A 23844-nucleotide genomic window follows, 5' to 3' on the forward strand; every position below is an offset into this window, starting at 1 on the left:
AACATCAAACAACTACCAACAATACACTTGCATATCAAAGCTCTAGTCTACTTATAATGAATGACCCTCATTACCATTGTATTTTCCTATAATATATCTTGAAAGGTCAGAGTTAGGCCCTGCAACTTGCAAAGTTGCTTGGCTTTTTCGGGCCTAGTGTCACGGGGCTATTGACAGAGTAAGGTATTACTCACCATGAGTAAGGAAGGCAGAATCGAGTCCATTATCTATATTAAACTCTATATGACTTTTCTATAAGGCAGGGAAAATTGGCTGTGTATTAATTTTAAAATAGCATGATATGAGACACCTAGCCAGTAACAATATGGAACCCTTCACTGAGCAGGCCTTAAATGTGCGACCGCCAAGCAGCAAAGCATGAGGAGATAGGTAGGACTCAGGATTACAAAACCACCTGAGAGGCCACTGGAAAATGCATAAGGTTTATGAATAGCCCATAAAACACATGCTGCTTTGTCCCTATCCCTTTGTAATAAATAGACCTGTCCATCTTCCCAAAGAGAAAGTATAAAAGAAGGCACCACGGTTTGTTTTATTGGTTTGGTTTAGAGGGATATGAAAAGGAAAATAAGAAAGAAAAAAGCCAACATAACATTGGAAAACACTGGTTTTTGCCTTTCATTTCAGTTTTTTGACAATGCTCCAGTTTTGCTGGGGAACTAGATTTCCATCCTTTTAACGAAGCAAGTCCGCTTCAATAAACAGAGCAGAGCAAGCAGGGATATACAACATTGAAGGAAGGCCTGTAGCTGGGCACAGAGGCCCTCTCTGGCCCTGGTCAGTGAGGAGTTAATTGCAAGAGAGACAAGGTGGGTGAGGCAATCTACACTGCATGCAACAATGGAGTTAATAGCAATTCACGCTCACACAGGTGCTACAGGGAGGGGCCCAAAGAAGGTGTTGTAGGAACAGGCAGAGGGAGCCTTCCAGTCTGTTCTCTGAAGCTGGGGCTGGGTAAGGTACTCCAAACTGGGAAAAACATTTTGTGATGTATTTATGTCTTTTCTGTGATCATGTTCTCTCTGGAAACCTGGGGGACCTAACTGACTGACTGGTCTGCTGGCCGGCCATGTGGTTTTGGGGTTGTATTACATCATCAGTTTACAGGGCTTCAAACCAAAAGGTTAGTAAGTATTGAATAAGAGAAGCAGCCTCAGAGCCTGCATGATGAGGTTTTATAAAGCAGATAGCAGGGGCCCAATCCTGCAAGCCCTGCCACAAATGCAGTGCTCCGGCTTGCAGGAATCCAGGCCTGGAAGGTTGTCTCTACACTAGCCTATCCCCCGTCCCCCCCCTTATAAATTTCCACTGTTGTTACCCCTGATGTAGAACATGGGAGCACAGAGTGACTAAGGGTGTTTTAATCTCCATGTTGCCCTGTTGTTGAGTCTTGGGATGTTTGGTGTTTTTCCTTAAAGCCCCAGCTCTTGGAGTTTTGGGGTTACAGGAGTATCCCAGATTTCATTTAAAAAAAAAAAAAAAGTTTCCAGCCCTCAGGGTTGTAGAGAGAGTTTGAACAATGCGACCCACCACCACCACCACCAAAAGGATCATAATCAGAAGGCAAATACAGAGAATCCCAAACTTTTTTTTTTTAATATCATGATTTTTGAGGCAATCCCATGATATTTGGTAGCTGGGGATGGCAAGACAGGTGCTGCCTAAACCTACTGAGAGGGGGTCTCAACGACATGATGGTTAACATGTCAATGGCTTCCTGTGTACACTAATGCTCCTGGGGGAGCTGCACCAGACAGAGCAGTGGGAGGAAATGTTATGGAATAAAAGTTTAGCAGAGACAAGGTCAAAGTGTGCGAAGCAGAGCCCAAGTCAGCAAAGTTCAGAGAGAGTCTCTCCAAATGGTAGCTCGGGGATAGATATTACAGCCCCTGCATGTGGTTGGCTTGTAATGACATAGAAGAGAGAAGCTGAGTCATTGGTGATGTTCCAAAAAAAACCAGTGGAACAATGAAGCCCCGGCCATTTGGCTTCCTGTATGTCTGTGCCTCTTTAATTCTCCGTATCTTTTCTCCCTTACCTTTGCCTCTGAATTTCACTCTCCTCCTGCCATTTAATTCTATGCTTCGGCATGCAGTTTGCATGAAAGACAGTAATGCAAAATCAAATTATATTGTGGAACAGTGGGAATGTAAATTTCTGGTACTGACTTAATATAACATGTCCAGATGGCAACAGTGTCACTTTCTTTTTGCAAGATGTGATAACATTTACCATATAAAATTAGCCAACTATAATTTTTAACATTAAAAAGTGTCCCAAGTCTCCTGAACCTGCCTTTCATAGAATCATAGAGTTGGAAGGGACCTCAGGAGGTCATCCAATCCAACCCCCTGCTCAAAGCAGGACTAACCTCAGCTAAATAATCCTAGTGAGGTTTTTGTCAAGCCGCAGCTTAAAAACCTCTAAAGATGGAGATTCCACCACCTCCCTAGGTAACCCATTTCAGTGCTTTCGTAACAAAGCCTTCCAAAACTGCCCCTGAGCATATTTGCTGGTCAGTTTGCCATATGGTTTCTTCCAAAGTATGAATGCTTGTGTTCTTTACTAAGGACTTGTCTACATGGGAGTTACTCCTGATTAACTCCATTTGTACAGACTCTTATTCCAGATGTGCCTTATTTCAAATCAATTTAAAACATTAACTTTAATTTGTAGACAAGCCTGAAGAGTTGATTGGGGACACTTGTTTGTGGTACCTTTGTGTGAATTCAGACATACAAGAAAAGGTGTGTTTGTGCATACCCCCAATCTTTTCACATACTCTTATCAAGAATGTATCCTAATATTTTACACACACATCAGCATTGCCAATATGGATCTGGTCCTGCTCCCACTGAAGTTGATACGTGTCATGTCATTGTTTTTAGCAGGAGCAGGATTAGGACCAATGCACTTAAAATAGGGCTGAGCCAATCACTTTAGATAAAATAAAAACTGACACTTCACCCAAATCTTCATCTTTCCTGACCCCAATGTTATCCTAGGGGTTAAAACTATTTGGCTTCCTTTTTTTCAGTCATTTTCTAGTGCCTATCCTTTTGGCTCAGACAAGAAACAGAGGAACCAAAATATTTGAGAGAGGAATTTCTTGTGATATTTCTAGCTCATCTGAAACCAGAAATATCGTGCAAGAGCCTAATCCAGACATAGTGATTTAGATGAACTTCTGGAAAGCATCTGGTCCAACTCTTCAAACCTTTTGGGGTTCCCTTATTAATATTTTATAGATTCATTGACTTTAAAAAAAAAAAAAACAAAAACAACATTCACCATAAATAATAAATTCTGGGTTCTTTTTTGTTTGCCCTGTGGCTTTTGAGCTTTTAGGAATCCTGTTTTTAAGCTTTTATCTGCCACCAGGAGAGCTAAAACAAATGAAAGCTGCAATTTTCATCTTCTCACGTGACTCCTGGAGCTGGGGCTTTAAGAAAAAACACAAAATATCACAAGACTTGGGATAAAATTATGAGAGTTGGCAACACAAACAGGAGAGGGAGCTTTCAGTCTAGAAGGAGAGGGCGCTGTGGGAGAGTGCTACTTACCCAAGCCAAGAATAGAAGGGGGAGTTTTCTCTCTAATTTTCGCATAAGAGGAGGAGCTGTGTTCCCTTACCCCCTGCTTGCCCACATCTCACTGAATTCCAGTAGGAGTTGGGTGCTTAACTCTCTTATGCTGCTTTGAAAATCCCAGCCTGGTTCAGCACCCACTTCCCTATCACTGTCTTTCAGGTGGGCGCCTGGAGAGCTACACTAGCATTGCACCGAACCCCTGCTGGGGTGCATAAATGGAGGAAGGGGCTTCCCTGCCCCAGTTACTCATCTACTACAGCCAGAGAAGGATAGTCGCAATTTGGTCCTAAGCCTAGCAATATATTGGTGAAAGCAGCAGAGATGTCCCTCATAAAACACTAGTTTGTGGAAGTTTCACCCTGCTTCCTTTAGACATTATAGTATGTTTTTGGTTTTGGAAATCTGTACTAAGAACAAAGATTTTTTTAATTTGCATTTAACATCGTTGGGTCTTCTGCTCTCTTTGGAAGCATGCCCAAGGCATGCAATAAAGAAGATTGTGGGTGGTCCAAGAGGCCGTGCAGAGGCCAAAAGATGTCTGTTGCTTTTGAAGGATCCCTTTTGACCTCTGGCCTCCTATGAAATGTGGGACTTAATTTAGACTCTGGACACCAAAGCAATAAAACAATACAAGTCCATAAACTGTGTGGAATGTTTGTTTAATATGGAGGTTGTGGAAGAATTGCTCTTTTTTTATATTTATTTTGGCTCAGTGAGGGCTCAATCTTCTTGATGAGCATCTCATGCTGGGGATCGGGCCATATTTTGTTTTCAACACACCAAAACATTAATAGTGTTCCTTTTCTCCATGCTGTCAGAACTCCTTATGGGGATCTGATTATTAGAACAAGTCAAGGACAGTCATTTATATGGAGCCTGGAATACATGTTATCTTGAAACTCCTAGAACATTTCAAATTCCAATCTCCTGACTTTTGTGCATACAGTTTAACAAACAAAAAGAAAAGGGAATCATGGACTCTCCCTTCTCCAGCAAAAACAGACGGTTCAGCTGCATTTGTGTACAAATATAAAACGTGTGCATGGAATTGCAGATCTAATTTGCACACGCAGTCATCGAACTGGGGATTTGCATGCATGATGGCAGTAGCTGGTCATTAACCTGAGTAAATGTCCCGCTTGCACATACAGTCATAATAATTGCATGCAAAAATTAGGTATGAAATTGCATGTGCCATCTTGAATGAGGCATAGTCTCCATTAATAATAATCTGAAGTGAATGTAGAGCACAAATACTATGGCACGGCTTTGAAAGGATTATTGACTTATCCTCATTAACCCCAGCCTGGAAAAGAACAAAGAAAGTGTAAAGAGGCCTTTTGCATTTAAATCTATTGACCCGTTTTGATTTCTCTTTCAGATTAAAATGTTGACTTCCAGTCAATACCAATACATGAACTGAAACACCTCCGGTGAAAAAAGTGGCTGGGGAAAAACTGCACGGAGGTAAGTGTGAATGGTGGAGAATTTACTGGGAGGGCTGTGGTTGGGGGAAGAGGTCAGAATGGATGGTTCACTTTGTGAAGAAAAGGGCTGGATACTCGATGTAACTGTGTGTGTCTTTTTTTGTTTTTTTACACAACATAACATAGAGGAAGCATCTGGGTAGGAAGGGGACCAAATACGTTTACTACATACAAGGCCTAGCTACATACACAGACACACATACATAGAGCTGAAACACAGAACACAGGGAGCACCACAGGAGGGCTCACAAACTATTTAAAGGAATACTCCCCTTTTCCCATACAGTACTCATTTACCATGGGGAGAAAATGTGATTGGAAACTGTTTTGTTCTGTTTGGGGGCTTTGGGACAACTTGCTGGATGTGGAAAGTAAAAGTGTAGTCTGTGAAAATATGAAGGTTGAAATCCTGGCCCACTGAAATGGCAAAACTCCTAAGACTCCAAAGGGTCCAGGATTTCACCTGAAGTGTTTTTGTTCAGTTTTCCCAAATGCCTTTAATAGCACTTACCTGGTCGGAGGCGACATTAAAATGGAATGCGCATACTTTGCTATTGTCAGGTTTGAGAATTGTGCTGGTTTTTAAAGGAATGGGTATGGAAGGTTCCAGCACCCAACCCTGCCACCCTTCCTTAGGTGCACAGTCTAACTGGAGTCCATACAAGTACCCACCTGAGTAAAGATTGCGCAACAAGTCTCCATATGGATGCCCATGAACCAAAAACGACCAGGATGTCACAATTCTACTTCCATATTCTATTAAAAAATATGAGGCCTGACCCTTCACGTGCTGTGAACGGATCAATAATCTTTGTTTTGAAGAAGCTGTTCTGAGTCACTGCCATTTCATACCGGTCACGAACTCCAGGAGAGAAGTCTATAGCAGGCATAGGCCATGGAGCCAAAGGGCCACCCAAGCCATGGCTCAACCACTTTTTCCTGGACCAAACCTGAGTGGCACTGTAACCCCAAGCACCAGATCTCAATAACACTCATTCAAATGTGGATTGCATGAGTGGAGGGGCTCATAGGCCATGGGGGTCAGGCTGTTGTGAGGAGTGGTCTGAGAGGGGAAGAGGAGGGTCAAGCAGGGATGTGCAAATCTCTGTCCCCTCCCCCACTTCCCTCCACACCCAGTTAAATGATGTGTCGCAGCTCCTGATAGCAGGGGCCCAAACTGCTGGTGACATGGTTGGTAAACATGGCATGCTGTAGCCTCGTCAGTGCAGTCTAAACCTGGGGTGAATTGCGAGATTCCACCTTGAGGGAAGTGCAGGTGTAGGCCTGTCACTGGGAAGGGGTGCAAAGAGAGAGCGTGCACAGGCATGCACAAAGCCACAGCGTCCCCTCTGAAAAGCATTTTTGAAAACTATGATTTTTGAGGTTACTCTAAATTGTTGATTCGACCAGCTCTCGGTCGGACTGCACTTTAGATTTAAGTGCTTATAGTAGTGCTACGATCCTGCTTTAGTGTCCGTCTGTATTCTAAGATGGCAGAGCTAAAGCACACTTTTGCATGCACGAGACAAAGATGGCATATGCAGCAACACACACTAATTTCAGATTAGTTCTGATATGTTCTGTTGGCCCTGTTTAGTCTTCTGTGATGTCAAATGTGGTACCCAGTTGAGGAAAGTCTTTCCAGTTGACTATATAATATATCTTGCTTATACATTCTTTAGTTACTGCAGATTCTTTTAAAGTTGTTCTGCTTCTTTGGAATTATTGGCTTACGTCTACTCTTATCTTTTAAAATCCTCTATCGTTGCAAAGAATGTTGTGTGCGCAAAAGAAAGTACAGTAGAACCTTGCTAATCTTCATGTTGATTATCTGCATGCATCAGAAATGGTGGTTTCTCCCCATATCCCAGCAAAGATGGAATAAAACAACATTCCAGTGGGGCCTGGTATTACCAAGATGTCATTGTCTTTGTAAAATAGTCTATATGGTTTGTTTCTGACAAGTTCATATTTCGTTTCTATGCTTTGATTCATTTTTCAATAGTATCATAAAAATAGCTGTCAAAATAAATTAATAAGTCTCTTGTGATGCAGCATTTTTTATTTTCTTTCTTGTGTTTATTCATTCACTAAAACACAAAATTTAGTAATTCACCTTACCATAAATACAAATGAATGAGGTTCTACTATATGCTGTATGTGAAGGTTGTATCACTTGACATCTTTTCATAAAAGTCTTATTAGCACGTGTGTGGTGGTGGAGGGAAAGAATTGATGCTGGAGGGAGGGGTTATTTGATGTTGGGATCCACTTCTGCGGTTAAAAAATCTTCTTGTATGAACATGGTGGAAGATAGGAGACTTCATGTTCTTTATACCAGCTGTATTATGATTCAGTCCTCCAAACTACCAGGCATAGTGCTTAGTGCCATGAGCAGTTCTGTTCTCAATAGAAGTAATCATGAACACGATCCTGCAAACATTTACTACAGGGCATAAAGTACTCCTGGGGCGCTCCTTTGTTAAACCGTACTTCATTTATGCTTAAAGTTATATCTATGTAAGGTACTTGCGAACCATACGACTGCTGTATCTGAGCACTTTTAACATCTTTATCCTCACAACATTCCAGCGCAGTAGAGACGTGCTATTATGTCCATTTTACAGATGGGGAACTGAGGCACAAAGAGGTTGAGTGACTTACCCATGGTTATAGAGGAAGCATGCAGAGAGCAGGGACTTGTACTCTGGTTTTCCGAGTCCCAGGCTACTGTCCTAACCACTGAGCCATCCTTTCCTATGAACAGCTAGGGCCAAATTCATCCCTGGTGTAACTTAGTGGAATGACACCAAAGATACATTTGATTTATTATAGTTGCCCTTTAGGAAAATGTTATCTAACACAGTTTTAACCTAAACTATTCCATAGGGACTAACTCTGCTCTGTTGCAGAGGAATTGTTTAAGCAAAGTCCTGACCTGAGCATTTTGAAACAGTTGCAATGGCACATTTTTGCAGAGTTGGCTTCCCTGTCATGTATACAGTCATTGAGAAGAGTACAGTATATTACATTAAGCAGAACTCCGTTTTTTCCCGTGTCAACTGGCAAAGACCTCTTAATTCCTAGACCATCTGATGAGTCCTCCAGCATCTAAAGTTTCAGTCACTTACCACAATCTCCAGAAACCTTTTGAGAGAGCTTTTCCTCTTCCCACTTTCAAGTGGACAGTCAAAACAGCTGGCAAAAGGAATGGGATTTCAGCATATTTCTAGATTGAACAAAAAAGTGTTCAAAGTGGATGTTGAATGGATAAAATACTAATCTGTTGTTGTTTGTATTACGCTAATGTCCAGGCATCACAAAGGATCGCAGCCCCATTGTACTTACTCTTATCTTCCTGGCGTTCTGAAATCCCTCAGCTCATCACTGCAAACTGTCTTTTTGCCCTCGCTTTATCTCTTTGGCTGCGATAGTGAACTTCCTGTGGTTAAAACGTAGTCTCTCTCCTTCATATATTACCATACATTGTTTATAAAAAATAAAAAAGTCTTAAGTGGTTTATAAAAACATTATGTAAAAAGGACCTTCTGGCTGTGTTTTTAGAGAATGAACCTATTTTAAAGTTTGAGGCAGGCTCCTTCCAAGGATTTATTGTACAGGCCAAAAAGTCAGCTTGTTCAGATGAGGTCTGCATCCAACTTCCAGGAACAAATCTCTGATTCTGTGAAAGCCAGTGTTGCCTTTAGAGATTTAATTTAATGAACACAGACATGTCCAGCGTGTTCCAAAACGAGATTAAAAGCAATCCCTCATTCACAGACACAAGCGCCACAGTATTACAGCCTCTAGTCCCAGATCATCCCACTCAAAAGGAATTTGAGCCTGATGGAGCAGGGCAGTAATCTCTGCAAGGGACACTGTATGACACCTTTTATGTATTTGGGGCATAAGGAGGGAGGCAGGATGGACTTGTAGTTGAGGCACAGGGCTGTGAGTCAAGTGATCAGGGTTGCATATTGAGCTCTGTCACTGTCTTTTTGTGAGACTTTTGGCCGGGTACTTAGACCCCCGTTTTCAAATTTAGGTGTTTTAAAACTAAGCTGCAGGCGATTGGCCTCTCTGAAAATTAGGCCACTTATTTAGATGCCTAAATATGGACCAAAGTTTGAAAAATTTGGCCAAACTGGGTATTTCAATCCCTCTCCAATCCACACAGTTAGCTATGCTGCTTTCTTTAGGGTGGGGGCTACCTTCTCCAGAAACGATGATCACTTCTGTAGTCAGGGTGCCTGAGTTGATAAGCCAATGACTTGACCAGGAATAGCAAGTGCCTTGTTCCTGTGGTTCCTTCCTTACACTTCCCAACCAAAATTGTTTTGCCAGTAATTCTGCATCCTGCTCACTTGCAATATCACAAATTTTGATGAGCTAATACGCTTTTCCCCAGAAAAGCAATCCTATGTGATTTACATGAGCCCACAGATGCTTAGAGGTGCCTAAACCTCCCGACCTGGCGAACGTTGTCTGTTGTTGGCCAAAATCGCTCTGATCCAAGTACAAAGCGTGAAATGAAAGCCCTAAATCTTGACAGTTTCTCTGATTAAAGCAATGGTGGCTAGTTGAGAGCTGTGTGACAATTCCCCTCTCTTTCACAAAATGTTCTGACAATGGGACTCGGTAAACAACGCTCAGTGAGATCCCACCTCATCACTTAAGAACGCCAGGAAAGCAGATTTCGTTCTTCTCCCAAAAACTATGCCGTGCTGTCTTTTCCTTTGTGACAGTACGGTATACGGCTGTGATTTGAGTGTGCATCATATTTTGGCACCAGTGCATTTCCAATCCAAAGCTCCCTGGCATAGAACACAGTGGAATAGATGCATCCTCATGCCAAGACATCCGGCTTCGATAAACGTTATCGCTTAATCAGCCCGTTGCTCAGTGCATGTGCATCTTTTTTTTTTTTTACTGGACCTCAGCTCTTTCCATTTAACTGGCTTTGGTTTCAGCAGCTATGAATTCTGGTTTTTGGATTGTTCTTGGAAGAACATTTCCCTCTCCCCTACTCCAGCATTGCTTGGTCCTTTTTTGCAGGGGAAGAGATTACTTCTGTTTTATTTTCTTCTCCTCTCTTCCTTCTCCCCTCAATATACAGTATTTTGCCTCTTTTTGGTCCTTTACATTTGCCACCTTGGAGATGTGACTGATGGTGCTATAGACAGCTAAGAGCTAATGAATGATGGGGCAGTGATGACACAAAAAGGCTTTTCTGCAGTGGATCTAGCTACTACTGCATGTAATAGTCTTTCTTCACCTCACCCTATCCTCAAAGTCTAAAGGTGTCAACTCATTCTCCTCTGAATCCAAATAGGGAGCCCTTTATAATATGACTGGGAGGGAGGTATGCACATCCTATATCCACTAGAGTAAAAGGGTGTTTTTAGCACCTCTCAAAATCAGTCCCATCAAGAGGAGGAAAGATCCCAAATCTTACAGCACTGTGAAAATTGCAGGCAATCAGCATGAAAGCCAATGGATCATTTCATATTTTTTTCAATTTCCTTAATGGAAACAAACCCACATTAAGCAGGGCATGAAGGTTCAGACAAAGTGCCAGTTCCTTTCAATGAAAGGAATATTATCTAGAAAGTGGCCCTCCAAACTGTGTGATCCAGAGCATTTCCGTGGCGCTGGGTGATAAAATTTCTGGTAGTCTTCAAGCTGTGATGCCTTCTGCTAAGTGTATCTCAGCCCTAGGACTCTCTTAGGGTTTCAGAAGGTTTCTCTAGTGATCATTTATGGTACACTCATCAGTGGAGTGTCTGAAAGAGCTAGAGAAGATTCACTACTAATAGATGTGAAGTTGTGCACTCAGGGACCAAAGTAAGCAGCACAGATAATCAGGGAAGAAAGATGGGGTTGCAGATATTACTAAAACAGCCACACCCATCACGTTTGAGAGTTATTTTAAACTTGTTTTCTTAATACTGTTTTAATATGCTTTTAAATGTAACCAACCTAGTATAATATTTGTATGGAAGCAGCATGGGAAGGGGAGATCATCTATGACAAGGTCTGTGTTATAAGAAGTGACCCACAATAAAAATTGGTTTTCAGTACCATTGATCTCATGTTTATATATTGTCTCACATCCCAAGGATTACCAAACACTTTACAAACTTGGGAATGATTGTGCTTCCCACTGAAACATAGCCAGTGTAATCCTTGGGTGGAAAGTCGCAACTGTTTAACTTCAAAGCATTTTAGGAATAAAGAATAATGAGGTTAGTTGAAACAGCAGTGAGAATTTAAATAAACAAAATATAGTCACCGAAGTTCAGATTTGGCCGGGACACTAAAACCAACATCTTTACTCTTATGAAATTGCCATAGAACTTTTAAAAAACACAATGACTTCAGGTCTACATCTCATCTGAAAGACAATGCTACTGGTAACCCTACACCCACCAGCACAGCAGGCTGGAGTGTTACTTCAGTACTCATTAAGGGGAAAGCATGTCACTTATTGAATCACCAAAACCGTTTCCTACAACAGGCTGATTTCTCGGAGGTCCTGCATCCAAATATTGGCCCGACCTGGACTTTGCATAGTTTGTGAGAGCAGAGGAGATCATAGCACAAGGTAGCATCACCGAAGTGTACTAGGTACTTATTTTGCTGTTTATATAACTATAGTGACCATATGATGTCTCTGTTCACTGTGGACTATATCCAACGTCTACTGAGGTCAATGAGAATCTTTTCACTGACATGAATGGGGAGTTGGATCAGGGACTCACTTTCTGATTGTATGGATAATTCTGGTGATTACCACATTTCTGTTTTCATTTTAGTCTGGGTTAGAGCACAGTGTGGGGAGGGGGAGAAGAACATGGCTGAACATTTCCAAGAGACCTCCCATTTGTTTGAACACTTATTTTGTAGGTGTGTCATTTCCAGTCATCTGTTGATGTGCAGGTTCAAATGGTTCTCCGGTCAAATACTAACCTTTTGTGCTTGAGATGGGTTAAGCTCTAGATGCTTTCATTTCAGTGCTCAGTTAAGTATTGACATCTGGTGGGTGCACAGAAGTGATAGTCAATGCCTCATATAAACCACTCAGATGGGATTAATTACTAGTCTGAACTCAATCCATCAATAATGAAAGAACAACAACGTTTCTCATAGCTATCCAGCATGTCATTTACAGGAGTATGCCTTATTCCATTAAAAATGCCAAACAATTAATTGGCTGTGGTAGGTCTAGTGAAATTTCCATTATGCTACTGTGTGTCTTATGTCTCATTTGGACAGCCAGAGTTCAGTAAATGGCTTTTAAATAAAGCTGTGTTGGCTAAATGCAGCTGGATGATTTAATTGATCCTTAATCCTATCAATATGCCTGAGGCACCTCAGAGTAGTTTTATGGATAAATTGACAACAGGCCACTGTGAGAGTCCATCACTCCTGATTCGTTCAAGAACCATCCCAGTCACATTCCAGCACTTCGCAGACCTACTGCAGACAGGTAGCAGAGCCCCTGCATCACTGTGCCCGTTCAGCCCCTATTGGCTGTTTTAATTCAGGACAGAAGCCTTCCCATCACTGAAATGAATGACCCTGGAGTTTTTTAAAAGGTGGGTGAGCATGAACTGACTGCTGATGAAAATTGCTTACGTGACAGCCTTCGACGCTGAAGCCCACGGAACAGGTACAGCATGGGGAGCAACAGCTTTTCCAGCCACCCCCCCTCATCTCCCCGCCAATGTGCTTTACCCAGACTCTCGGCAGGGCACTGCTTGAGCTAGAAAGAAGGTGCCTCTTCAATCCTTGGCCTCTCTATGGAGACCTCCAACAGGCTACGACATAATACTATTTATGGTATAGACCTGTTCTCTAGGTCTGGATTGAGCCCACGAGCTCATTTCATGAAAGCCAACCCCAGAGCTACCAGGCGGGAGCAACTTTCGGTTTCTACCAGCATAGGCCGGGTTGGCGACTACCTAGCCTGGAAGGAAGCGTTCAGCCTGTGAACGGTACTCATTCTTTCCCACTGTACACACCAGTACATTCCAAGACAGCGATGAGCACTGTATCATAGACCGCGGGGAGATGGCAGGACAATGTAATTTGCTTTGACTTTGTAGCAGATACGTGTGAAAGACTCCAGGGAACAGGGTCCCACTTGACCATATTTCAGATGTGTTTTAAAGAAGATACATGGGAGCATGTTGGGTTTTGAGCTGGGGGCACCCATGGAGATTGTGATCACCTGTTGTTATCCTAGCCAGTCACTGGATGCCAGTGTTGTTCCTCACAAACGTACTTCAGCTGAAAAAAGAGGGGGAAAGAACTGAAAAATCTTCCATTCATTTGCTAATGAAAGAATGTGACTCTCAAGGGAAGCCATTCCAGGAGACCGTTTCAGGGTGTTTGGATATCCAGCTTGCCAAAAATGAGCACTGTATCTGGAATTAGACAAACTGTTTGGATCCCAGCACAAACCTGTAGCCAGCAGATCTCTAGTTACAAGTCAAGAAGCTGCCAAGGAAGGTCAGCCACAGGTCACATTTATATAACTTTTTAATAATAACATGCAGCAATTCATGAAGTTGCATTCACTGACTGAAACCATCCTGCCTCGTATCACCTTCAATGTAAATCTTTATCTTGCATAACTACTGACTTTACAAAAATTGAGATTTGGGGTGGGATTTTCAAAAGCACTCAGTGTTGGCCTAGCTGCTCTGTTCCCACTGAAGTCAGTGCTAATTAATTCTACTTCCACCAATCAGTGGAAGTTTTATCATTTGCTTCAATGCAGCAGAGTTAGGCCAAAGGTGAGCACTTTTTTTTTCAAATCCACCCTTGCCATCCACCATATATATAGGGAGAGAAGCTGGCGGAGTGGGCGGGAAAGAGGTAACCACAAAATACTGCCTTACTTCTCCCTCCCCAGAAAATGTAGCATATGGTAGAGATGAATGATTTACTGATATACTAAAACATTTGCTGCTGACTGAGTAACACAATCTGCTTGGGTCGCCAGGAAGGTTAGTTCATTGTCCAAATGTGTTGCCCAAAAATTTCTGGTGGCAAATGGAAAATTCCAATTACTGTTAAAATTATACATTCATAATTGATTGATTGATGTACATGCGTTGCATTACCTCTCTATTTTCTGTCAAGCAAAGGGCTGAGTGTTGTACAAATGTATTACTGCACCTTCAACACATCCTTGTGAAGTGGGTTATCCCTTATAACAGTTTCACAGATGTATAAACTGAATGGGGGGGGGGAGGTTTAAGGATTCAATCCTGCTCCCATTCCAGTTTTTATAAAAACTCCCATTGACATCAGCCATTCATGGTCAAACCCTTTGTAACCATTAGGTTGTGTAGCGAGTCCATGGCAGTGAGGAACAAACTCCAGGAGTCCTGACTCCTAGTTCCCTGCTGTAACTGCTAGACACTCGTCTTACTAATAAAAATAATAAGTGAAATGTTGAGTTTAGAATAAATTGGAAATGTGTCTAGAAACATCAGTAGTTGGGAGAGTTCTACACCGATCACGAGATCATGTCAGCATTATGGGAGCATACATGTTGGAGTGCACATTCATTCTTGGTCCTGCTTCTGCTGACTGCATTGGGATGACCTACTTCTTGGAGTTGGAAACTGAGCTGGGTCCCTGTCCAAACCACCATCTGCGGATGAATCATGAAGTTCTCTAGCAATATACTAGCCCGAGGGAGGTTAAAAAGCCAGCTATTTAGATTGACCACTCTAGTGTTGGAACTATCGGAGTCATACTGGGCCATGAGCATTTCATTTTAGCCTCTTTCTCCACGGGATTGAGAGCTGACATCTGGTGACTGAATGGAAAAAAGCACTCGGCGATAAATGCTGTAGTGCTCTGTTACTTTTGCTTCTACATGGATATTTTGGTGATATTTGTAAAGTGCAGTAAGAGAAAACAAGGTTTGATACTAAAGCCCTGATCCAACAATGCACTTACACCCATGCATAACTTTAAACATATGAGCAGGCTCACTGAAATCAGGAATGTAAATGTCTGGGGGAGGGGTTGTTTATGTTTTAACTGTAAAGTTTATTATGTGCACTTACTGCTGGTGGACGGTGCTAGATTGACAACACTGGAGATCTGCATCCACAGAACAGATACAGCAAAGGCAACCTTGGAGCCTCAATATGGCTACTTCTATGGATGAGCAAGGAGCACTGGTCCCATGCTGCTTTTGTCCTGTATTTCCCTTCTGAGAGCACCCACCCGTGTTCCCATTGTGGTGTTGGGTGTTTGTGAGGTGGAAATTTGTCTTCTGGACGCTGGACTGAGCCAGCAAAACTCATTTCATATAAGCCACCCCACAGTCATTAGATGGTAACAACTTTGGGTCACTACTGAACTGTGCTGTATTCAGACCAACTAGATAGTGTTGATTTCCCACAGGGAAAATCCCAATTCTATCTTTTCGTAACCCAAGAAGGGAGCAAAATCAAAGAACCAGGAAGACATTAACAACCAGTTGTCCAGGCAATTGCATTTAGGTCTTTCACCTATCCATCGAATTAACCCTGCAGACCCACCCAGCACAATAGTGTTTTGTTCCCCCTCCTTATTCATTTTTCTTCTTCTCTATTCATTATAATGTTGTTAATATAATACTATAACTTTGCATAGTGGGCAAAGGTTATTAGAACAATCCAGCTATGGGGCGTTCTGATCTGGATCCAAATGTTGTACCTTAGAGCCCATCTCAGACTTAAATAGCTCCTTCCACATATGCGTCTCTGAATGGCTTGAGCCAGTGAACTTCTAAGCCCTTATTCCCCAAAGTCAATTGAGTAAAATCAGAATAATGCTGTGGTGACTCAGACCTAGAGAACTCCATTAAACTACCCAGGAATGAACTATGCCTAATTTTTTTCTCATAGTCAACATGTAGTTATCTTATCCAGAAAGTTTTCAAGTAATATTTTATCAAAAGTTATTTTTAAACCTGTCAAATAGATAAACCTTTTGTGCTCATTTAAAGTCTAGGATGGTATAAAAAGGCAAATTGTTTAGTAGCAACTACTTAATTGTATGGTGGCAGTCCAAGAAAAATATTTATGCAAAGTCAGGCAAGTCCATGTATGTTTCAGAATAAAGAGTGTGCTCTTTAGCTGACATGATTTATGTCATGCAAGTCACGGAGGGGAAAAAAAGGGTTGCAATCAAATCCAAAATGCTATTGCCCGGCACGCTTAGGGAGAGTTTCTAGCTCCATGCTTGCACAATGGACAGGGTCCCTGTTGTTTGATTAGCACAGTTACCAGTGTGAGAGTGCAATGTACACATCTGGGGCTTTATGCTATGAAAATAATCCTAGTGACCATACATTAAACAGCAGTTTTATCATCCAAGAATCTGGAGAGAAGGAATTGTTCGAGATTTGCCATTGACTTCAATGGTGGGGCCAGGATTTCACCTGGAAGACCTATGGATATTAAGTTGTCTAGTCCAGTGGTTCCCAAACTGTTTGCTAAGGCCAACTGCATTTTTGTCCTTTTTTGCACCATCCCATAAATAGATTTTATGCCCCACCACCTCAACCTTGATCTTGGACCAGTACAGAGGGGAGGCCCGGGGGAGGGGACCTGTTGGAGAGTGAGCCTGCCCCATCGTGATGACGCCCGTCCTGTAGGTCCAGGCCAGGTTCCTCGCTGTGGATGCTGTGACATGGCACACAGGGCCCCTCTGTGATGACGGGCCAAACTGGAGTGAGTGGCATTGCGCCATATCACGATGCCCACAGTGGGGAGCCAGTCTCAGCCCCACAGGACCGGAGCTGCCACTGCGGGATGAGTGCGGGCAAGGCTCACTTTCTAAAACTCCTCCCTCTGCAGTGGGCCAGGAGAAGTGTACGTTCACCTTGGCGAGAGACCACTGATGGCTTAATCCGTCCCTGGATGGGGTGACCCAGCTAGAGCATTTCCGCAGCACACTGGTGGGTCGGGACCCACCGTTTGGGAAACACTAATCTACTCTATTCCCTGCCCAGCTGGTACTGTTGCCTACTGTGTGTCACTGAGGCAAATCCATAAATCAGCCCAGTTCCACTTGAAGTGGAGCCTAGGTTCATCTTAAAGGCTCTCACAAATCTTTTAATGAACCTGCTCCAAGCTAGCAATGACACCCAAAAGCAGGCGACTTGGCCTGGTGTAAGGTTTTGTTCCGAACATTTTGTACCGTTCTAGCCAGGGGTTCTCTCCAGAGGAGGAGGAGCCATGCAAAACCATTGGGAGCTGTAACTCTGTTGTAAGCTGTGCGGAATCAGAGACCACAGTGAGATCAGAATTCCTGCCTCACAACCCATAACTGAATAAGAACGGAGCAGATACCTGTACTTCAGAACGTAAACTCGGTGGGGTAGGGACCATCTTTTTGTTGTGTGCATACATTGCACAGTGGGAATGGGGCGTCTACTGCAGTGCAAATAATTCATCCGGATAACCATAACAAACAAGGAAGAAATGCAAGCAGAAGCCACTAGAATCCAAATAAACTTAGAGTTCTGGCTGCTTTCCAGTTAGGGTGAGTATGTTTGGCATTTCATCCATGAAGAAAATGTCATGTACCTCAAGCGCAGAACTTCCAGTTCCCTGATGTTCCTTCCTCATAGGGATACTGTGTCATCTCCTGCTTTTCCGCAGGACCCTAGAAGCTCCCCAGTCTTTGCTGTAACTAAAGCCTGCCTGTTCTCTAGTATCACTGCTGTGAAGTTAATATGCCTTTACATAAGAAGATAAATTTAGCCCTGGGTGAGCTCACTGCTCCAGAGAGTGAATAACCCTCTTTCATTCATCCAGGGCTGCTCATTTCAGTGCAGTCCCGCTCTCTTCCATGGAGCTGTTTGTTTACATAAAAGTTTTCTCGCCTAGATACATTCATGAGCTATAGCATCTCATTTACATAAGAGTCCTGGGGGACAGCAGATAAACAGACAAACTTTCATGCATACTCACTTACGCATATATTCAATTCTTGCACTCATTCTACAGGCAAAATAAGTTTATTGGCCTATAAACAGCATTAGATTTACAACACATCAACAGAAAGATGCATGGTTTTCAAATGTTGTTTGTGATTTGGAGTTTTTTAAATAAATGGCTCTTGGGTGAGTTTTTTAGTTGATTATTCTGGCTGTCCGATGCTGATACAATGTTTACTTACTTAGTCCTAAATTTTGGAAAGGTATTAGAAACATAAATGTACTCTTAATATAGAATGACCTTTTTATTTCGGATAGCACCCATGTGCTCTGGAAACAGGTTGTTTAAAAGAAAACTCCAGTTATTAGTTCTAGTACTTTAGACAGCTAGGACTACAGGAGTCCAGCCTGCACACAGTTACTACCAAGTGTACCGCGAACTAAAGTAAGCGAGCCCCATTAAAATACTATTTACTGCATACGGCAAGAATTGCATATAAACAATTTTGATAGTTTTTTTTAAATACCTAGCAGTGTTCCAAGGCAGACATCCCCTTTCCTGTTAATGGGCATGGGGAAATCCAAAAGCCTCCATGGTTTGGTAAGATACATTCTACATTTTTAAAAAAGATAATAAATTAACAGTTGGTTTTTGGCAACTTTTATGTAAATAGTAGAAAAGTCCTGGAAGCAGCCTTTCAGAATCTTGCAAACCCTGGGATTTCCAAAGGTTTGTGACACTTTGCAGCCTGAAGTTGTCAGGGCAGCCATTTCCATTTTATAGTCATGGAGGCGCAGTTTTTCAAAGGTCAAAAAAAGGCAGCCAGGCACCCAGCTGTCCTTGAAGAGTGGTGCTGCCCTCTTTCATGTTGTAAAGGGAAACGTCTGTGTGTGACTGAAGAGGTTCTGATTCCTGACTCTAATTAAAAAAGGAAGTGCCTTAAATATAATGGCAAAGGAAAAGAGAGAGATTTTCAAAGACCCAAAGGGCAGGCAGGGACCTAGGACCTTCGCACAGCTCACCATTTTTCTACCTGCTTTCTCCAATCTGAACACAGAGCAGCATCTCCATTTAAAAAACAAAAAACCAACTAACCCCTGCCAAAACAAAACACTCCACTGCACAGACAATTCTCCCCGTGGGGAGAAGTTGAGTGAGACAGAGAGAGAACAGAGTTGTGTGTGAGAGATGTTTGTCATGTTGCTTAATGCATGACTGAAAGGCGCTCTGATATTAGGGAAACGGGAACACAGTAGGAAACTATATAGACTAGAAGATTTTTCAACCGTGACTCGCTTTTCGGATGCCCAATTGGAGACTTATTAAAGAGGCCAGGTGATCCTGAAGGTGGGAATCCTGGCAGTAAGCAAACATTTTTATCAGCATCTGACAGCTAGACACTAGAAACTCTGACATTATTAACACCATTCAGCCATTTTCAGAAAAGTGTGTACAAACATTTGAAAACCACTTGTTTTTGACTGGGAGCTGAGGGCCCCTTTGTGCCTTGAAAATCTGCCGCTCATCCCTTTCAGTGGTACTTAAGGCACTTCCATTTTAATGAGATTCAGGAATTACAACCACTTCTAAAATACACTGGAGTTTTCCTTTATAAGAAGGAAGAACGTAGCCTGGTTCTTTATTCGTGGTATATTTACTGCATGTCGGCACAGGAGCCAAATAGACCAAAGTTGCAAAATATTTCTGTGAGTGCTAGCTCGATGTTTTAAGAATGCACTCAAATTGGCTGAGCTTGCATAATTTTTGGACACTCTTCCATGAATATCATGTGGCAGGGTTTTACTCCCAGGAATGTTCATAGAGGGCAAAAGTCACCCCTATGCAAAGGGCCAGTGCACCACTTATGTCCCATTTACACCTTCAAAATAGGGCTTACATGGGATTTAACTGGTGCACAAGTGGCCCTTTGCAAAGGGGTGAGAGTCACCCAGTTAAGGAAATTTCAAAGTCATATGCACCAGTAAGGTATTGGCAGAAAGCTAATTTTTAGTGCCCAAGTAATAGTATTTGCACAAGGACTTGCATTCACGTAAGTAAGGAAAGAGGAAAATACCATGTGACTGACTTGGTGAATCACAACTAAGAAATACACTATGGCTCTCAAACGTTAAGCAGAGAATCTCTCAAATACATGAAGTGAACTGTTTGCAGTCGATCCATAGGATAAAAAACGTAATGGAGTACACTCACTGAATGAATAAATTAAAGGGAATTATGTTTGTGGATGTTCTGTATGCAGAAAAAGAGGCTATGTTTTTTTAAGATAAATCATCGGTTGCAAATAATTTGCACAACTGTATCCTACCACCACAGAGCCTGATACTCTTTTCATTTTACCCCATAGATTTACTCTTGGGTCACACTAACATAAGTGATATCAGGTGTTCTCATTTACACTAGGCTTCCTTTACACTGCCCTGGCAGAGTAAAATTGTCATTGTGCAAAGGAAACGTAGGCCCTGTATATCTTAGAAACATCCCATCTTAACTTCATTTCACTTTGCAGCATTAAGCACATAAGTCTGTTGTTCTTGACCAAACCAGAGCTGATAATAAATAAATAAAGCTATAATAAACTTGCTGTTCTGACATAAAATAGATCCTGTTTCAATAATTTACCCAGTATCAAAACTCCAATACCACAAATTGGGGGGGAAATAAAAAGATTGCCCTGACTGCTTTTTTTTTTTTCCTCCAGGATATACATTTATTTTATAAAAGATACACACAAGAATTACACACACGCCGTGCCCATGTGCAAAATTTACTGTGAAATATACATTGCTGCTTGTAATGTCATTCAGAAGCATCATTCATGAAATGCATATCAGATAATTATAGGAGAGGATAAAACCAGAACAAAACATGTCTAGAGCTTATTAAAAATATTTTATTTAGATTAACCAATCAGATTTAGTCCATGATATGTTTATGAGGCAGTTCTTCTTGGCCAAGATTGCATCATGTTGCTGACAGGAGACCATTAAAAATATGAATCCAAGCATATAAAATGTATTTTAATCATATTTTTTAAATTATATTTTATAAATTATATTTTATAATTTAAAAAAATACGAATGGATGGATTTCTGTATCCCTTGGCTTTTCTGATTTTTCACCTCTATATGTCTGAATGGTAAAGTTTCATATATATACTTTTGAATGCTTTTGAAAAGTTTTTGAATGCTTTTGTCAAATGTGATGATAAATCAAATCTACTGATTTAAGCCCCGGGTTTTGGATTAGTCCCTTAGAAAATTCTGACTTGATATTTTACTCTCCTCTTCATGAACATTTAAATCCAAACTAGAGGCAGCAAAAATGTTTTGTCTTCAATTTTGCTTTAAACAAGAGACCTCCACCCTAACCCACATTAAAAGCAATTTGAGTTTAAAAAGTAAATGGTTAACAGAATACTGTATACCTCTTAGTAGCAAACATAAAGTAACAAAGCTAAACTTTCAAACAAAGGAAAAAAACATGAAATAATGCAATTTCTGTACAGCAAGCTGAAAAATATACAACAGAAGAGAGTCCTCAGGATAAAATTCACCCAGGTGGAGAGGACCAGCACTTATGCCCCCAAAATAGGGAATCATTTAAATGGCCTATGTGCTGGGCCTCTACACTGGGGTGAGTTCTGCCCATGTCGTGGGAAGTTTTGCTATGAAAAGATCTTTTTTCCCCACGCAAAAAGGGTGGAACCATTCTTTGTTGCATTTAAAAGAACAATCGCTAACTACCATAGAGTTCAGGTTCACTCTTATATTGCAAAGGCTGGAATGCTGGACAAGGAAAACCAAATTCTCCTCTTGTTTGCACCGATACATCCCTATTGACCTTAAAGGGGCTGGAACGGTGTCACTGAGTCAAAGACTTGGTTAGGAAAGTGCAACGAAAAGGAGTATTAGTCCAATGAGAATCCTCTTTCTCAGTTGGGGGGTGAGGAAAGGCTATAGCTGATAACATTATGGGCTTCTAACTGGGCAGGCTGCAAATTACATCATCAAAGCAGCACAGAAACTGCATCAGGATTTCAGGACCAGGTGAGGGGAAAGGAAGAGGGGTGATTAGTTGAAGCCAGCACTGGGATCTTAGAAAGAGAAAATATAAATTCAGTCTCTCCAGCTTTAAATGTTTATTTGTCTAAAGTACAGCCTTTCTGTAAATCTAAGTCCACTCTTGAGGCCTTAAGGGAGGAGTGGTACCTAGAATAGAAAGAGGTGCTTGCTTCACAGAAGTACTTCCAATGGACTCAGAACTGATTGATGTACAAGGCCCATGGATTTAATCAGAACCAGGCCCTTGACTTTTGCCTGATGATTATTTCGGGTTTGTATTACTGTAGTGCCGCGAGGCCCCAGTCAAGATTGGGGCCCACTGTGCTAGGTGCTGTATATGCACATAGCATGAAAAAAGCATCTGCTTCTATAAGCTTATAATTTAAATAGAGAAAACAGACAAAAGGTGGGGGGGAAAAAGTCCTGATACCTCCACTTAGCAGATGGGGACTTGAGGAGCGCAGATATCAAGTTATTTTGCCCAAGGTCAAACAGGAAGTGTATGGCAGAGCCAGAAACTAAAATTAGATTAACTGAGTCCCAGTCCGGTGCCTTAACCACAAGACAGCCCTTCTTTTTTAGAGAAGGAAGGATGGATCAGCAGGTGGGGGACTAGCGTGGGACTCAGCAGACCTAGGCCCCAGTCCTCGCTCTGCAGCAAACAACCTGTATACATTGGACCAAGTCACTTAGTCTCTCTGTGGAGTCTGTGACTCAGTTGCTCTACTGTAAAATGGGATAAGAGCACTTTTCTAGCTCACTGGGCAGTTATGCAACCAAATGCTAAGGATTGTGAACTGCTCAGATACTATGATGATGAAGGCCATACAAATAGCACAGGTAGTTCTGCTGGAACAGTGGTTCTTGATATTATATTAGTGTCCCAACCTATGTAAATAGTTCTCCCTCCACAGAGTGGCTGTGGGACTTCTGGGTGTTCACTGGACAGTGTTGATAATTGTGCCCACAATTTACAGGTTCCTTAACACTGTGATCACAACATCCCATAGCAGTGACTGCAGCTCCCTTCTATGGCCGGAGGAAGCAGCTTATTTCTTTGCAGTGTTTCTGGGAATCATGAGCTCCTGGTTTGGGTGAAATAAGCGGCAGCGGTTTAAAAACACTACCCCACGCTCTTGTGGCTGTAACTAAAATGTTTCGAGTGGTGGTTAGGTAAGAAAACATGTAGCTATGTCATGAAGTAGAGATAAAACTGCACAAGGCCTATGCATCAGGGATGAATCTGGGGTGTGATTTCTTTTTTTTTTTTTGTTCATAAGCGCTCAGCATTTGCCTAACTGCTGCCATTGTGGTCAATGAGAATTGCGCCAGTGACATCAACGGGAGCAAAATCAGGCAAAAAACTGAGCACTTGTGAAAATCCCACCCCTCGTTCTTGGAGATTAGGTTTGAACACCGCTATTTTTGATCCAAGGCATCTCAAAGTTCTGATGAGCACCTCTGGTGTGTAAGCACTGCTTTTAATCAGAGAGGATAACTAGGAAATACCTTCCTGAGAACAGGCTTAGAACCTAATCCTGCCCCTTTTCTGCATGAGGAACTCCTACTGAGGTGTATAAAAGTGTGACTCAGAGTGAGTTTATAACTCAAAGGTTAACACAAATCATACATCCATCCAGTATGCATTGACAAAGATTGTAACCTCATCAGAATAATATTTCAGTGTAATTTGTGCACATAGCAAAAC

The 23844-nt window shown here is 41.9% G+C and overlaps 1 long non-coding RNA gene across 2 annotated transcripts in view; it reads left to right on the plus strand.

The window, feature by feature from the left end:
* Positions 1-903: 903 nt before the first annotated feature.
* Positions 904-23844, plus strand: part of LOC137156413 (uncharacterized) — a 46969-nt gene continuing 24028 nt past the window's right edge. Inside the window, exons 1-2 of one of the 2 annotated variants that reach the window (XR_010920763.1) lie at positions 904-975; positions 4993-5078. This is a non-coding gene — a long non-coding RNA (uncharacterized lncRNA). Of the gene's footprint in view, positions 1145-4992; positions 5079-23844 lie in introns of both variants that reach the window. The other variant, XR_010920762.1, reaches the window with a different exon arrangement.

The sequence above is a fragment of the Emydura macquarii genome, unplaced genomic scaffold (assembly GCF_026122565.2).
Source record: "Emydura macquarii macquarii isolate MOO-44397 ecotype Brisbane River unplaced genomic scaffold, CSIRO-AGI_Emac_v2 contig_1451, whole genome shotgun sequence".
NCBI lineage: Eukaryota > Metazoa > Chordata > Testudines > Chelidae > Emydura > Emydura macquarii.